The sequence below is a fragment of the Schistocerca piceifrons genome, unplaced genomic scaffold (genome assembly GCF_021461385.2).
Source record: "Schistocerca piceifrons isolate TAMUIC-IGC-003096 unplaced genomic scaffold, iqSchPice1.1 HiC_scaffold_585, whole genome shotgun sequence".
Classification (NCBI taxonomy): domain Eukaryota; kingdom Metazoa; phylum Arthropoda; class Insecta; order Orthoptera; family Acrididae; genus Schistocerca; species Schistocerca piceifrons.
The window spans coordinates 12017-27214 of NW_025728827.1; the positions used below are offsets into that span (position 1 = coordinate 12017).

The following is a 15198-nucleotide window of genomic DNA, read 5'->3' on the forward strand; positions in this document are numbered from 1 at the left end:
TTTGCTGATATGACTCGCAATAACGACTGCGCGAAACGCCGCTATCTCGTTAGGGGTGCTACGGCAGACACCCTCTCGAGCACCCCGAAGACTTCTTGAGCCCTCGGCTGTGATGGGTTCCAGGCTGACAAAAGATCTGTCGTGTGTGCATTCGCCGACGATAGAAAGGCTGAGGCAAGTTTGAGTGAAAAAGGATGGACTCGTCGTGTCCGTCGTTTCCGTAGTGTAGCGGTTATCACGTCTGCTTCACACGCAGAAGGTCCCCGGTTCGATCCCGGGCGGGAACAGTATTTTCCTGCCTATGTCGTATTGTCCTCCAATGAGCCACTTCGTGTGTGGATCTGCCGCACGTCCCTTCGTTTTGCAAGTACCACATTTATTGAATTTTTTAGTTACGATGGCAACATCACTACAAGTTGTCTGTGCAGTACGGTGCACACAAGCAGTTTCCGTGGTGTAGCGGTTATCACGTCTGCCTAACACGCAGAAGGTCCCCGGTTCGATCCCGGGCGGAAACACTTTTTCATCACTTTAAGCAAGACTTACTAACATGCATCTGCTACCACCTGTACCCGAAACCTTCGTAATCGCCTTCACGCGTCGGACCAGAGTGTCAATTGCTCACGTCGAATAAGAAATTCGTTTGATATTGACGGCGAGCTTTTTGCGCTGACTCAGCCACTGACGTGCGATCAGTTTGCACAAAACGCGTTGGCTCGTCCGGGATTTGAACCCGGGACCTCCTGCACCCTAAGCAGGAATTATACCCATTTTTTTTTTTTTTTTTTTTGAACCTGTCTCCACTGTTAGGACACTAAGCAGTGTGGTTAGCTGCATTCAACCCCCGTGGCAATGTCTTGCAGTCCTCCAGCTTTGTTGACCACAGTTAGGTGCCTCGATAAGAGGTGGACAGGTGTCGCATCGCTCTCGCCGTCACTTGTTACCACGAATCGTACTTAACGTAGTTTTCTGCAAGCGTCAGCGTAGCGTCAGTCGAGCTAAGTCGGGCCAAGTCGCATAAGAGGAGCAACAAAATGCGCATTTCCGGTACCGGGAATCGAACCCGCGCCTCCTGGGTGAGAGCCAGGTACCCTAGCCACTTTTTTTTTTTTATTTTTTTTTTTAACGCGTCGGACCAGAGTGTCAATTGCTCACATCGAATAAGAAGTTCATTTGATATTGACGGCGAGCTTTTTGCGCTGACTCAGCCACTGACGTGCGATCAGTTTGCACAAAACGCTAGGGCTCGTCCGGGATTTGAACCCGGGACCTCCTGCACCCTAAGCAGGAATCATACCCCTAGACCAACGAGCGCTGTGACACGGTGATTGCCAATTATTCCAATCCCTCGATGTCGTCCAGGGTGCCCTGGAAGTCTCGTGTACGCTGGCGGGATGGGGGCGGCCTTCCTGGGCTGTCGGTACCTTCATGTAGAGCTGCCGCTGGGCTCGCACTGCTTGCTGCTGAGAAAGTGATTGCTTTGCTGATATGACTCGCAATAACGACTGCGCGAAACGCCGCTATCTCGTTAGGGGTGCTACGGCAGACACCCTCTCGAGCACCCCGAAGACTTCTTGAGCCCTCGGCTGTGATGGGTTCCAGGCTGACAAAAGATCTGTCGTGTGTGCATTCGCCGACGATAGAAAGGCTGAGGCAAGTTTGAGTGAAAAAGGATGGACTCGTCGTGTCCGTCGTTTCCGTAGTGTAGCGGTTATCACGTCTGCTTCACACGCAGAAGGTCCCCGGTTCGATCCCGGGCGGGAACAGTATTTTCCTGCCTATGTCGTATTGTCCTCCAATGAGCCACTTCGTGTGTGGATCTGCCGCACGTCCCTTCGTTTTGCAAGTACCACATTTATTGAATTTTTTAGTTACGATGGCAACATCACTACAAGTTGTCTGTGCAGTACGGTGCACACAAGCAGTTTCCGTGGTGTAGCGGTTATCACGTCTGCCTAACACGCAGAAGGTCCCCGGTTCGATCCCGGGCGGAAACACTTTTTCATCACTTTAAGCAAGACTTACTAACATGCATCTGCTACCACCTGTACCCGAAACCTTCGTAATCGCCTTCACGCGTCGGACCAGAGTGTCAATTGCTCACGTCGAATAAGAAATTCGTTTGATATTGACGGCGAGCTTTTTGCGCTGACTCAGCCACTGACGTGCGATCAGTTTGCACAAAACGCGTTGGCTCGTCCGGGATTTGAACCCGGGACCTCCTGCACCCTAAGCAGGAATTATACCCATTTTTTTTTTTTTTTTTTTGAACCTGTCTCCACTGTTAGGACACTAAGCAGTGTGGTTAGCTGCATTCAACCCCCGTGGCAATGTCTTGCAGTCCTCCAGCTTTGTTGACCACAGTTAGGTGCCTCGATAAGAGGTGGACAGGTGTCGCATCGCTCTCGCCGTCACTTGTTACCACGAATCGTACTTAACGTAGTTTTCTGCAAGCGTCAGCGTAGCGTCAGTCGAGCTAAGTCGGGCCAAGTCGCATAAGAGGAGCAACAAAATGCGCATTTCCGGTACCGGGAATCGAACCCGCGCCTCCTGGGTGAGAGCCAGGTACCCTAGCCACTTTGTTTTTTTTATTTTTTTTTTTAACGCGTCGGACCAGAGTGTCAATTGCTCACATCGAATAAGAAGTTCATTTGATATTGACGGCGAGCTTTTTGCGCTGACTCAGCCACTGACGTGCGATCAGTTTGCACAAAACGCTAGGGCTCGTCCGGGATTTGAACCCGGGACCTCCTGCACCCTAAGCAGGAATCATACCCCTAGACCAACGAGCGCTGTGACACGGTGATTGCCAATTATTCCAATCCCTCGATGTCGTCCAGGGTGCCCTGGAAGTCTCGTGTACGCTGGCGGGATGGGGGCGGCCTTCCTGGGCTGTCGGTACCTTCATGTAGAGCTGCCGCTGGGCTCGCACTGCTTGCTGCTGAGAAAGTGATTGCTTTGCTGATATGACTCGCAATAACGACTGCGCGAAACGCCGCTATCTCGTTAGGGGTGCTACGGCAGACACCCTCTCGAGCACCCCGAAGACTTCTTGAGCCCTCGGCTGTGATGGGTTCCAGGCTGACAAAAGATCTGTCGTGTGTGCATTCGCCGACGATAGAAAGGCTGAGGCAAGTTTGAGTGAAAAAGGATGGACTCGTCGTGTCCGTCGTTTCCGTAGTGTAGCGGTTATCACGTCTGCTTCACACGCAGAAGGTCCCCGGTTCGATCCCGGGCGGGAACAGTATTTTCCTGCCTATGTCGTATTGTCCTCCAATGAGCCACTTCGTGTGTGGATCTGCCGCACGTCCCTTCGTTTTGCAAGTACCACATTTATTGAATTTTTTAGTTACGATGGCAACATCACTACAAGTTGTCTGTGCAGTACGGTGCACACAAGCAGTTTCCGTGGTGTAGCGGTTATCACGTCTGCCTAACACGCAGAAGGTCCCCGGTTCGATCCCGGGCGGAAACACTTTTTCATCACTTTAAGCAAGACTTACTAACATGCATCTGCTACCACCTGTACCCGAAACCTTCGTAATCGCCTTCACGCGTCGGACCAGAGTGTCAATTGCTCACGTCGAATAAGAAATTCGTTTGATATTGACGGCGAGCTTTTTGCGCTGACTCAGCCACTGACGTGCGATCAGTTTGCACAAAACGCGTTGGCTCGTCCGGGATTTGAACCCGGGACCTCCTGCACCCTAAGCAGGAATTATACCCATTTTTTTTTTTTTTTTTTTTGAACCTGTCTCCACTGTTAGGACACTAAGCAGTGTGGTTAGCTGCATTCAACCCCCGTGGCAATGTCTTGCAGTCCTCCAGCTTTGTTGACCACAGTTAGGTGCCTCGATAAGAGGTGGACAGGTGTCGCATCGCTCTCGCCGTCACTTGTTACCACGAATCGTACTTAACGTAGTTTTCTGCAAGCGTCAGCGTAGCGTCAGTCGAGCTAAGTCGGGCCAAGTCGCATAAGAGGAGCAACAAAATGCGCATTTCCGGTACCGGGAATCGAACCCGCGCCTCCTGGGTGAGAGCCAGGTACCCTAGCCACTTTGTTTTTTTTTATTTTTTTTTTTTAACGCGTCGGACCAGAGTGTCAATTGCTCACATCGAATAAGAAGTTCATTTGATATTGACGGCGAGCTTTTTGCGCTGACTCAGCCACTGACGTGCGATCAGTTTGCACAAAACGCTAGGGCTCGTCCGGGATTTGAACCCGGGACCTCCTGCACCCTAAGCAGGAATCATACCCCTAGACCAACGAGCGCTGTGACACGGTGATTGCCAATTATTCCAATCCCTCGATGTCGTCCAGGGTGCCCTGGAAGTCTCGTGTACGCTGGCGGGATGGGGGCGGCCTTCCTGGGCTGTCGGTACCTTCATGTAGAGCTGCCGCTGGGCTCGCACTGCTTGCTGCTGAGAAAGTGATTGCTTTGCTGATATGACTCGCAATAACGACTGCGCGAAACGCCGCTATCTCGTTAGGGGTGCTACGGCAGACACCCTCTCGAGCACCCCGAAGACTTCTTGAGCCCTCGGCTGTGATGGGTTCCAGGCTGACAAAAGATCTGTCGTGTGTGCATTCGCCGACGATAGAAAGGCTGAGGCAAGTTTGAGTGAAAAAGGATGGACTCGTCGTGTCCGTCGTTTCCGTAGTGTAGCGGTTATCACGTCTGCTTCACACGCAGAAGGTCCCCGGTTCGATCCCGGGCGGGAACAGTATTTTCCTGCCTATGTCGTATTGTCCTCCAATGAGCCACTTCGTGTGTGGATCTGCCGCACGTCCCTTCGTTTTGCAAGTACCACATTTATTGAATTTTTTAGTTACGATGGCAACATCACTACAAGTTGTCTGTGCAGTACGGTGCACACAAGCAGTTTCCGTGGTGTAGCGGTTATCACGTCTGCCTAACACGCAGAAGGTCCCCGGTTCGATCCCGGGCGGAAACACTTTTTCATCACTTTAAGCAAGACTTACTAACATGCATCTGCTACCACCTGTACCCGAAACCTTCGTAATCGCCTTCACGCGTCGGACCAGAGTGTCAATTGCTCACGTCGAATAAGAAATTCGTTTGATATTGACGGCGAGCTTTTTGCGCTGACTCAGCCACTGACGTGCGATCAGTTTGCACAAAACGCGTTGGCTCGTCCGGGATTTGAACCCGGGACCTCCTGCACCCTAAGCAGGAATTATACCCATTTTTTTTTTTTTTTTTTTGAACCTGTCTCCACTGTTAGGACACTAAGCAGTGTGGTTAGCTGCATTCAACCCCCGTGGCAATGTCTTGCAGTCCTCCAGCTTTGTTGACCACAGTTAGGTGCCTCGATAAGAGGTGGACAGGTGTCGCATCGCTCTCGCCGTCACTTGTTACCACGAATCGTACTTAACGTAGTTTTCTGCAAGCGTCAGCGTAGCGTCAGTCGAGCTAAGTCGGGCCAAGTCGCATAAGAGGAGCAACAAAATGCGCATTTCCGGTACCGGGAATCGAACCCGCGCCTCCTGGGTGAGAGCCAGGTACCCTAGCCACTTTGTTTTTTTTATTTTTTTTTTTAACGCGTCGGACCAGAGTGTCAATTGCTCACATCGAATAAGAAGTTCATTTGATATTGACGGCGAGCTTTTTGCGCTGACTCAGCCACTGACGTGCGATCAGTTTGCACAAAACGCTAGGGCTCGTCCGGGATTTGAACCCGGGACCTCCTGCACCCTAAGCAGGAATCATACCCCTAGACCAACGAGCGCTGTGACACGGTGATTGCCAATTATTCCAATCCCTCGATGTCGTCCAGGGTGCCCTGGAAGTCTCGTGTACGCTGGCGGGATGGGGGCGGCCTTCCTGGGCTGTCGGTACCTTCATGTAGAGCTGCCGCTGGGCTCGCACTGCTTGCTGCTGAGAAAGTGATTGCTTTGCTGATATGACTCGCAATAACGACTGCGCGAAACGCCGCTATCTCGTTAGGGGTGCTACGGCAGACACCCTCTCGAGCACCCCGAAGACTTCTTGAGCCCTCGGCTGTGATGGGTTCCAGGCTGACAAAAGATCTGTCGTGTGTGCATTCGCCGACGATAGAAAGGCTGAGGCAAGTTTGAGTGAAAAAGGATGGACTCGTCGTGTCCGTCGTTTCCGTAGTGTAGCGGTTATCACGTCTGCTTCACACGCAGAAGGTCCCCGGTTCGATCCCGGGCGGGAACAGTATTTTCCTGCCTATGTCGTATTGTCCTCCAATGAGCCACTTCGTGTGTGGATCTGCCGCACGTCCCTTCGTTTTGCAAGTACCACATTTATTGAATTTTTTAGTTACGATGGCAACATCACTACAAGTTGTCTGTGCAGTACGGTGCACACAAGCAGTTTCCGTGGTGTAGCGGTTATCACGTCTGCCTAACACGCAGAAGGTCCCCGGTTCGATCCCGGGCGGAAACACTTTTTCATCACTTTAAGCAAGACTTACTAACATGCATCTGCTACCACCTGTACCCGAAACCTTCGTAATCGCCTTCACGCGTCGGACCAGAGTGTCAATTGCTCACGTCGAATAAGAAATTCGTTTGATATTGACGGCGAGCTTTTTGCGCTGACTCAGCCACTGACGTGCGATCAGTTTGCACAAAACGCGTTGGCTCGTCCGGGATTTGAACCCGGGACCTCCTGCACCCTAAGCAGGAATTATACCCATTTTTTTTTTTTTTTTTTTGAACCTGTCTCCACTGTTAGGACACTAAGCAGTGTGGTTAGCTGCATTCAACCCCCGTGGCAATGTCTTGCAGTCCTCCAGCTTTGTTGACCACAGTTAGGTGCCTCGATAAGAGGTGGACAGGTGTCGCATCGCTCTCGCCGTCACTTGTTACCACGAATCGTACTTAACGTAGTTTTCTGCAAGCGTCAGCGTAGCGTCAGTCGAGCTAAGTCGGGCCAAGTCGCATAAGAGGAGCAACAAAATGCGCATTTCCGGTACCGGGAATCGAACCCGCGCCTCCTGGGTGAGAGCCAGGTACCCTAGCCACTTTGTTTTTTTTTATTTTTTTTTTTAACGCGTCGGACCAGAGTGTCAATTGCTCACATCGAATAAGAAGTTCATTTGATATTGACGGCGAGCTTTTTGCGCTGACTCAGCCACTGACGTGCGATCAGTTTGCACAAAACGCTAGGGCTCGTCCGGGATTTGAACCCGGGACCTCCTGCACCCTAAGCAGGAATCATACCCCTAGACCAACGAGCGCTGTGACACGGTGATTGCCAATTATTCCAATCCCTCGATGTCGTCCAGGGTGCCCTGGAAGTCTCGTGTACGCTGGCGGGATGGGGGCGGCCTTCCTGGGCTGTCGGTACCTTCATGTAGAGCTGCCGCTGGGCTCGCACTGCTTGCTGCTGAGAAAGTGATTGCTTTGCTGATATGACTCGCAATAACGACTGCGCGAAACGCCGCTATCTCGTTAGGGGTGCTACGGCAGACACCCTCTCGAGCACCCCGAAGACTTCTTGAGCCCTCGGCTGTGATGGGTTCCAGGCTGACAAAAGATCTGTCGTGTGTGCATTCGCCGACGATAGAAAGGCTGAGGCAAGTTTGAGTGAAAAAGGATGGACTCGTCGTGTCCGTCGTTTCCGTAGTGTAGCGGTTATCACGTCTGCTTCACACGCAGAAGGTCCCCGGTTCGATCCCGGGCGGGAACAGTATTTTCCTGCCTATGTCGTATTGTCCTCCAATGAGCCACTTCGTGTGTGGATCTGCCGCACGTCCCTTCGTTTTGCAAGTACCACATTTATTGAATTTTTTAGTTACGATGGCAACATCACTACAAGTTGTCTGTGCAGTACGGTGCACACAAGCAGTTTCCGTGGTGTAGCGGTTATCACGTCTGCCTAACACGCAGAAGGTCCCCGGTTCGATCCCGGGCGGAAACACTTTTTCATCACTTTAAGCAAGACTTACTAACATGCATCTGCTACCACCTGTACCCGAAACCTTCGTAATCGCCTTCACGCGTCGGACCAGAGTGTCAATTGCTCACGTCGAATAAGAAATTCGTTTGATATTGACGGCGAGCTTTTTGCGCTGACTCAGCCACTGACGTGCGATCAGTTTGCACAAAACGCGTTGGCTCGTCCGGGATTTGAACCCGGGACCTCCTGCACCCTAAGCAGGAATTATACCCATTTTTTTTTTTTTTTTTTTTGAACCTGTCTCCACTGTTAGGACACTAAGCAGTGTGGTTAGCTGCATTCAACCCCCGTGGCAATGTCTTGCAGTCCTCCAGCTTTGTTGACCACAGTTAGGTGCCTCGATAAGAGGTGGACAGGTGTCGCATCGCTCTCGCCGTCACTTGTTACCACGAATCGTACTTAACGTAGTTTTCTGCAAGCGTCAGCGTAGCGTCAGTCGAGCTAAGTCGGGCCAAGTCGCATAAGAGGAGCAACAAAATGCGCATTTCCGGTACCGGGAATCGAACCCGCGCCTCCTGGGTGAGAGCCAGGTACCCTAGCCACTTTTTTTTTTTTATTTTTTTTTTTAACGCGTCGGACCAGAGTGTCAATTGCTCACATCGAATAAGAAGTTCATTTGATATTGACGGCGAGCTTTTTGCGCTGACTCAGCCACTGACGTGCGATCAGTTTGCACAAAACGCTAGGGCTCGTCCGGGATTTGAACCCGGGACCTCCTGCACCCTAAGCAGGAATCATACCCCTAGACCAACGAGCGCTGTGACACGGTGATTGCCAATTATTCCAATCCCTCGATGTCGTCCAGGGTGCCCTGGAAGTCTCGTGTACGCTGGCGGGATGGGGGCGGCCTTCCTGGGCTGTCGGTACCTTCATGTAGAGCTGCCGCTGGGCTCGCACTGCTTGCTGCTGAGAAAGTGATTGCTTTGCTGATATGACTCGCAATAACGACTGCGCGAAACGCCGCTATCTCGTCGTTAGGGGTGCTACGGCAGACACCCTCTCGAGCACCCCGAAGACTTCTTGAGCCCTCGGCTGTGATGGGTTCCAGGCTGACAAAAGATCTGTCGTGTGTGCATTCGCCGACGATAGAAAGGCTGAGGCAAGTTTGAGTGAAAAAGGATGGACTCGTCGTGTCCGTCGTTTCCGTAGTGTAGCGGTTATCACGTCTGCTTCACACGCAGAAGGTCCCCGGTTCGATCCCGGGCGGGAACAGTATTTTCCTGCCTATGTCGTATTGTCCTCCAATGAGCCACTTCGTGTGTGGATCTGCCGCACGTCCCTTCGTTTTGCAAGTACCACATTTATTGAATTTTTTAGTTACGATGGCAACATCACTACAAGTTGTCTGTGCAGTACGGTGCACACAAGCAGTTTCCGTGGTGTAGCGGTTATCACGTCTGCCTAACACGCAGAAGGTCCCCGGTTCGATCCCGGGCGGAAACACTTTTTCATCACTTTAAGCAAGACTTACTAACATGCATCTGCTACCACCTGTACCCGAAACCTTCGTAATCGCCTTCACGCGTCGGACCAGAGTGTCAATTGCTCACGTCGAATAAGAAATTCGTTTGATATTGACGGCGAGCTTTTTGCGCTGACTCAGCCACTGACGTGCGATCAGTTTGCACAAAACGCGTTGGCTCGTCCGGGATTTGAACCCGGGACCTCCTGCACCCTAAGCAGGAATTATACCCATTTTTTTTTTTTTTTTTTTTTTGAACCTGTCTCCACTGTTAGGACACTAAGCAGTGTGGTTAGCTGCATTCAACCCCCGTGGCAATGTCTTGCAGTCCTCCAGCTTTGTTGACCACAGTTAGGTGCCTCGATAAGAGGTGGACAGGTGTCGCATCGCTCTCGCCGTCACTTGTTACCACGAATCGTACTTAACGTAGTTTTCTGCAAGCGTCAGCGTAGCGTCAGTCGAGCTAAGTCGGGCCAAGTCGCATAAGAGGAGCAACAAAATGCGCATTTCCGGTACCGGGAATCGAACCCGCGCCTCCTGGGTGAGAGCCAGGTACCCTAGCCACTTTTTTTTTTATTTTTTTTTTTAACGCGTCGGACCAGAGTGTCAATTGCTCACATCGAATAAGAAGTTCATTTGATATTGACGGCGAGCTTTTTGCGCTGACTCAGCCACTGACGTGCGATCAGTTTGCACAAAACGCTAGGGCTCGTCCGGGATTTGAACCCGGGACCTCCTGCACCCTAAGCAGGAATCATACCCCTAGACCAACGAGCGCTGTGACACGGTGATTGCCAATTATTCCAATCCCTCGATGTCGTCCAGGGTGCCCTGGAAGTCTCGTGTACGCTGGCGGGATGGGGGCGGCCTTCCTGGGCTGTCGGTACCTTCATGTAGAGCTGCCGCTGGGCTCGCACTGCTTGCTGCTGAGAAAGTGATTGCTTTGCTGATATGACTCGCAATAACGACTGCGCGAAACGCCGCTATCTCGTTAGGGGTGCTACGGCAGACACCCTCTCGAGCACCCCGAAGACTTCTTGAGCCCTCGGCTGTGATGGGTTCCAGGCTGACAAAAGATCTGTCGTGTGTGCATTCGCCGACGATAGAAAGGCTGAGGCAAGTTTGAGTGAAAAAGGATGGACTCGTCGTGTCCGTCGTTTCCGTAGTGTAGCGGTTATCACGTCTGCTTCACACGCAGAAGGTCCCCGGTTCGATCCCGGGCGGGAACAGTATTTTCCTGCCTATGTCGTATTGTCCTCCAATGAGCCACTTCGTGTGTGGATCTGCCGCACGTCCCTTCGTTTTGCAAGTACCACATTTATTGAATTTTTTAGTTACGATGGCAACATCACTACAAGTTGTCTGTGCAGTACGGTGCACACAAGCAGTTTCCGTGGTGTAGCGGTTATCACGTCTGCCTAACACGCAGAAGGTCCCCGGTTCGATCCCGGGCGGAAACACTTTTTCATCACTTTAAGCAAGACTTACTAACATGCATCTGCTACCACCTGTACCCGAAACCTTCGTAATCGCCTTCACGCGTCGGACCAGAGTGTCAATTGCTCACGTCGAATAAGAAATTCGTTTGATATTGACGGCGAGCTTTTTGCGCTGACTCAGCCACTGACGTGCGATCAGTTTGCACAAAACGCGTTGGCTCGTCCGGGATTTGAACCCGGGACCTCCTGCACCCTAAGCAGGAATTATACCCATTTTTTTTTTTTTTTTTTTTGAACCTGTCTCCACTGTTAGGACACTAAGCAGTGTGGTTAGCTGCATTCAACCCCCGTGGCAATGTCTTGCAGTCCTCCAGCTTTGTTGACCACAGTTAGGTGCCTCGATAAGAGGTGGACAGGTGTCGCATCGCTCTCGCCGTCACTTGTTACCACGAATCGTACTTAACGTAGTTTTCTGCAAGCGTCAGCGTAGCGTCAGTCGAGCTAAGTCGGGCCAAGTCGCATAAGAGGAGCAACAAAATGCGCATTTCCGGTACCGGGAATCGAACCCGCGCCTCCTGGGTGAGAGCCAGGTACCCTAGCCACTTTGTTTTTTTTTATTTTTTTTTTTAACGCGTCGGACCAGAGTGTCAATTGCTCACATCGAATAAGAAGTTCATTTGATATTGACGGCGAGCTTTTTGCGCTGACTCAGCCACTGACGTGCGATCAGTTTGCACAAAACGCTAGGGCTCGTCCGGGATTTGAACCCGGGACCTCCTGCACCCTAAGCAGGAATCATACCCCTAGACCAACGAGCGCTGTGACACGGTGATTGCCAATTATTCCAATCCCTCGATGTCGTCCAGGGTGCCCTGGAAGTCTCGTGTACGCTGGCGGGATGGGGGCGGCCTTCCTGGGCTGTCGGTACCTTCATGTAGAGCTGCCGCTGGGCTCGCACTGCTTGCTGCTGAGAAAGTGATTGCTTTGCTGATATGACTCGCAATAACGACTGCGCGAAACGCCGCTATCTCGTTAGGGGTGCTACGGCAGACACCCTCTCGAGCACCCCGAAGACTTCTTGAGCCCTCGGCTGTGATGGGTTCCAGGCTGACAAAAGATCTGTCGTGTGTGCATTCGCCGACGATAGAAAGGCTGAGGCAAGTTTGAGTGAAAAAGGATGGACTCGTCGTGTCCGTCGTTTCCGTAGTGTAGCGGTTATCACGTCTGCTTCACACGCAGAAGGTCCCCGGTTCGATCCCGGGCGGGAACAGTATTTTCCTGCCTATGTCGTATTGTCCTCCAATGAGCCACTTCGTGTGTGGATCTGCCGCACGTCCCTTCGTTTTGCAAGTACCACATTTATTGAATTTTTTAGTTACGATGGCAACATCACTACAAGTTGTCTGTGCAGTACGGTGCACACAAGCAGTTTCCGTGGTGTAGCGGTTATCACGTCTGCCTAACACGCAGAAGGTCCCCGGTTCGATCCCGGGCGGAAACACTTTTTCATCACTTTAAGCAAGACTTACTAACATGCATCTGCTACCACCTGTACCCGAAACCTTCGTAATCGCCTTCACGCGTCGGACCAGAGTGTCAATTGCTCACGTCGAATAAGAAATTCGTTTGATATTGACGGCGAGCTTTTTGCGCTGACTCAGCCACTGACGTGCGATCAGTTTGCACAAAACGCGTTGGCTCGTCCGGGATTTGAACCCGGGACCTCCTGCACCCTAAGCAGGAATTATACCCATTTTTTTTTTTTTTTTTGAACCTGTCTCCACTGTTAGGACACTAAGCAGTGTGGTTAGCTGCATTCAACCCCCGTGGCAATGTCTTGCAGTCCTCCAGCTTTGTTGACCACAGTTAGGTGCCTCGATAAGAGGTGGACAGGTGTCGCATCGCTCTCGCCGTCACTTGTTACCACGAATCGTACTTAACGTAGTTTTCTGCAAGCGTCAGCGTAGCGTCAGTCGAGCTAAGTCGGGCCAAGTCGCATAAGAGGAGCAACAAAATGCGCATTTCCGGTACCGGGAATCGAACCCGCGCCTCCTGGGTGAGAGCCAGGTACCCTAGCCACTTTGTTTTTTTTTTATTTTTTTTTTTAACGCGTCGGACCAGAGTGTCAATTGCTCACATCGAATAAGAAGTTCATTTGATATTGACGGCGAGCTTTTTGCGCTGACTCAGCCACTGACGTGCGATCAGTTTGCACAAAACGCTAGGGCTCGTCCGGGATTTGAACCCGGGACCTCCTGCACCCTAAGCAGGAATCATACCCCTAGACCAACGAGCGCTGTGACACGGTGATTGCCAATTATTCCAATCCCTCGATGTCGTCCAGGGTGCCCTGGAAGTCTCGTGTACGCTGGCGGGATGGGGGCGGCCTTCCTGGGCTGTCGGTACCTTCATGTAGAGCTGCCGCTGGGCTCGCACTGCTTGCTGCTGAGAAAGTGATTGCTTTGCTGATATGACTCGCAATAACGACTGCGCGAAACGCCGCTATCTCGTTAGGGGTGCTACGGCAGACACCCTCTCGAGCACCCCGAAGACTTCTTGAGCCCTCGGCTGTGATGGGTTCCAGGCTGACAAAAGATCTGTCGTGTGTGCATTCGCCGACGATAGAAAGGCTGAGGCAAGTTTGAGTGAAAAAGGATGGACTCGTCGTGTCCGTCGTTTCCGTAGTGTAGCGGTTATCACGTCTGCTTCACACGCAGAAGGTCCCCGGTTCGATCCCGGGCGGGAACAGTATTTTCCTGCCTATGTCGTATTGTCCTCCAATGAGCCACTTCGTGTGTGGATCTGCCGCACGTCCCTTCGTTTTGCAAGTACCACATTTATTGAATTTTTTAGTTACGATGGCAACATCACTACAAGTTGTCTGTGCAGTACGGTGCACACAAGCAGTTTCCGTGGTGTAGCGGTTATCACGTCTGCCTAACACGCAGAAGGTCCCCGGTTCGATCCCGGGCGGAAACACTTTTTCATCACTTTAAGCAAGACTTACTAACATGCATCTGCTACCACCTGTACCCGAAACCTTCGTAATCGCCTTCACGCGTCGGACCAGAGTGTCAATTGCTCACGTCGAATAAGAAATTCGTTTGATATTGACGGCGAGCTTTTTGCGCTGACTCAGCCACTGACGTGCGATCAGTTTGCACAAAACGCGTTGGCTCGTCCGGGATTTGAACCCGGGACCTCCTGCACCCTAAGCAGGAATTATACCCATTTTTTTTTTTTTTTTTTTTGAACCTGTCTCCACTGTTAGGACACTAAGCAGTGTGGTTAGCTGCATTCAACCCCCGTGGCAATGTCTTGCAGTCCTCCAGCTTTGTTGACCACAGTTAGGTGCCTCGATAAGAGGTGGACAGGTGTCGCATCGCTCTCGCCGTCACTTGTTACCACGAATCGTACTTAACGTAGTTTTCTGCAAGCGTCAGCGTAGCGTCAGTCGAGCTAAGTCGGGCCAAGTCGCATAAGAGGAGCAACAAAATGCGCATTTCCGGTACCGGGAATCGAACCCGCGCCTCCTGGGTGAGAGCCAGGTACCCTAGCCACTTTGTTTTTTTTTATTTTTTTTTTAACGCGTCGGACCAGAGTGTCAATTGCTCACATCGAATAAGAAGTTCATTTGATATTGACGGCGAGCTTTTTGCGCTGACTCAGCCACTGACGTGCGATCAGTTTGCACAAAACGCTAGGGCTCGTCCGGGATTTGAACCCGGGACCTCCTGCACCCTAAGCAGGAATCACACCCCTAGACCAACGAGCGCTGTGACACGGTGATTGCCAATTATTCCAATCCCTCGATGTCGTCCAGGGTGCCCTGGAAGTCTCGTGTACGCTGGCGGGATGGGGGCGGCCTTCCTGGGCTGTCGGTACCTTCATGTAGAGCTGCCGCTGGGCTCGCACTGCTTGCTGCTGAGAAAGTGATTGCTTTGCTGATATGACTCGCAATAACGACTGCGCGAAACGCCGCTATCTCGTTAGGGGTGCTACGGCAGACACCCTCTCGAGCACCCCGAAGACTTCTTGAGCCCTCCGCTGTGATGGGTTCCAGGCTGACAAAAGATCTGTCGTGTGTGCATTCGCCGACGATAGAAAGGCTGAGGCAAGTTTGAGTGAAAAAGGATGGACTCGTCGTGTCCGTCGTTTCCGTAGTGTAGCGGTTATCACGTCTGCTTCACACGCAGAAGGTCCCCGGTTCGATCCCGGGCGGGAACAGTATTTTCCTGCCTATGTCGTATTGTCCTCCAATGAGCCACTTCGTGTGTGGATCTGCCGCACGTCCCTTCGTTTTGCAAGTACCACATTTATTGAATTTTTTAGTTACGATGGCAAC

The 15198-nt window shown here is 51.7% G+C and overlaps 30 non-coding genes across 30 annotated transcripts; 21 read left to right on the plus strand and 9 right to left on the minus strand.

The window, feature by feature from the left end:
- The first annotated feature begins 214 nt into the window (after window positions 1–214).
- On the plus strand, window positions 215–287 carry Trnav-cac. Its single transcript has one exon. It is a non-coding gene; the product is annotated as a tRNA-Val (tRNA).
- Window positions 288–445: 158 nt separating this feature from the next.
- Window positions 446–518, plus strand: Trnav-aac. The gene has a single exon. It is a non-coding gene; the product is annotated as a tRNA-Val (tRNA).
- A 722-nt stretch (window positions 519–1240) lies between these two features.
- Window positions 1241–1314, minus strand: Trnap-agg. The gene has a single exon. It is a non-coding gene; the product is annotated as a tRNA-Pro (tRNA).
- Window positions 1315–1693: 379 nt separating this feature from the next.
- Window positions 1694–1766, plus strand: Trnav-cac. Its single transcript has one exon. It is a non-coding gene; the product is annotated as a tRNA-Val (tRNA).
- A 158-nt stretch (window positions 1767–1924) lies between these two features.
- Window positions 1925–1997, plus strand: Trnav-aac. The gene has a single exon. It is a non-coding gene; the product is annotated as a tRNA-Val (tRNA).
- Window positions 1998–2718: 721 nt separating this feature from the next.
- Window positions 2719–2792, minus strand: Trnap-agg. The gene has a single exon. It is a non-coding gene; the product is annotated as a tRNA-Pro (tRNA).
- Window positions 2793–3171: 379 nt separating this feature from the next.
- Trnav-cac lies at window positions 3172–3244 on the plus strand. The gene has a single exon. It is a non-coding gene; the product is annotated as a tRNA-Val (tRNA).
- A 158-nt stretch (window positions 3245–3402) lies between these two features.
- On the plus strand, window positions 3403–3475 carry Trnav-aac. The gene has a single exon. It is a non-coding gene; the product is annotated as a tRNA-Val (tRNA).
- Window positions 3476–4199: 724 nt separating this feature from the next.
- On the minus strand, window positions 4200–4273 carry Trnap-agg. The gene has a single exon. It is a non-coding gene; the product is annotated as a tRNA-Pro (tRNA).
- Window positions 4274–4652: 379 nt separating this feature from the next.
- Trnav-cac lies at window positions 4653–4725 on the plus strand. Its single transcript has one exon. It is a non-coding gene; the product is annotated as a tRNA-Val (tRNA).
- Window positions 4726–4883: 158 nt separating this feature from the next.
- Trnav-aac lies at window positions 4884–4956 on the plus strand. The gene has a single exon. It is a non-coding gene; the product is annotated as a tRNA-Val (tRNA).
- Window positions 4957–5677: 721 nt separating this feature from the next.
- Trnap-agg lies at window positions 5678–5751 on the minus strand. The gene has a single exon. It is a non-coding gene; the product is annotated as a tRNA-Pro (tRNA).
- A 379-nt stretch (window positions 5752–6130) lies between these two features.
- On the plus strand, window positions 6131–6203 carry Trnav-cac. Its single transcript has one exon. It is a non-coding gene; the product is annotated as a tRNA-Val (tRNA).
- Window positions 6204–6361: 158 nt separating this feature from the next.
- Window positions 6362–6434, plus strand: Trnav-aac. The gene has a single exon. It is a non-coding gene; the product is annotated as a tRNA-Val (tRNA).
- Window positions 6435–7156: 722 nt separating this feature from the next.
- Window positions 7157–7230, minus strand: Trnap-agg. Its single transcript has one exon. It is a non-coding gene; the product is annotated as a tRNA-Pro (tRNA).
- Window positions 7231–7609: 379 nt separating this feature from the next.
- On the plus strand, window positions 7610–7682 carry Trnav-cac. Its single transcript has one exon. It is a non-coding gene; the product is annotated as a tRNA-Val (tRNA).
- Window positions 7683–7840: 158 nt separating this feature from the next.
- Trnav-aac lies at window positions 7841–7913 on the plus strand. The gene has a single exon. It is a non-coding gene; the product is annotated as a tRNA-Val (tRNA).
- Window positions 7914–8635: 722 nt separating this feature from the next.
- Window positions 8636–8709, minus strand: Trnap-agg. The gene has a single exon. It is a non-coding gene; the product is annotated as a tRNA-Pro (tRNA).
- A 382-nt stretch (window positions 8710–9091) lies between these two features.
- Window positions 9092–9164, plus strand: Trnav-cac. Its single transcript has one exon. It is a non-coding gene; the product is annotated as a tRNA-Val (tRNA).
- Window positions 9165–9322: 158 nt separating this feature from the next.
- Trnav-aac lies at window positions 9323–9395 on the plus strand. The gene has a single exon. It is a non-coding gene; the product is annotated as a tRNA-Val (tRNA).
- A 722-nt stretch (window positions 9396–10117) lies between these two features.
- Window positions 10118–10191, minus strand: Trnap-agg. Its single transcript has one exon. It is a non-coding gene; the product is annotated as a tRNA-Pro (tRNA).
- Window positions 10192–10570: 379 nt separating this feature from the next.
- On the plus strand, window positions 10571–10643 carry Trnav-cac. The gene has a single exon. It is a non-coding gene; the product is annotated as a tRNA-Val (tRNA).
- A 158-nt stretch (window positions 10644–10801) lies between these two features.
- On the plus strand, window positions 10802–10874 carry Trnav-aac. The gene has a single exon. It is a non-coding gene; the product is annotated as a tRNA-Val (tRNA).
- A 723-nt stretch (window positions 10875–11597) lies between these two features.
- Trnap-agg lies at window positions 11598–11671 on the minus strand. Its single transcript has one exon. It is a non-coding gene; the product is annotated as a tRNA-Pro (tRNA).
- Window positions 11672–12050: 379 nt separating this feature from the next.
- Trnav-cac lies at window positions 12051–12123 on the plus strand. Its single transcript has one exon. It is a non-coding gene; the product is annotated as a tRNA-Val (tRNA).
- Window positions 12124–12281: 158 nt separating this feature from the next.
- Window positions 12282–12354, plus strand: Trnav-aac. Its single transcript has one exon. It is a non-coding gene; the product is annotated as a tRNA-Val (tRNA).
- A 721-nt stretch (window positions 12355–13075) lies between these two features.
- Window positions 13076–13149, minus strand: Trnap-agg. Its single transcript has one exon. It is a non-coding gene; the product is annotated as a tRNA-Pro (tRNA).
- A 379-nt stretch (window positions 13150–13528) lies between these two features.
- Trnav-cac lies at window positions 13529–13601 on the plus strand. Its single transcript has one exon. It is a non-coding gene; the product is annotated as a tRNA-Val (tRNA).
- Window positions 13602–13759: 158 nt separating this feature from the next.
- Trnav-aac lies at window positions 13760–13832 on the plus strand. Its single transcript has one exon. It is a non-coding gene; the product is annotated as a tRNA-Val (tRNA).
- Window positions 13833–15007: 1175 nt separating this feature from the next.
- On the plus strand, window positions 15008–15080 carry Trnav-cac. The gene has a single exon. It is a non-coding gene; the product is annotated as a tRNA-Val (tRNA).
- The last annotated feature ends 118 nt before the right edge of the window (window positions 15081–15198 follow it).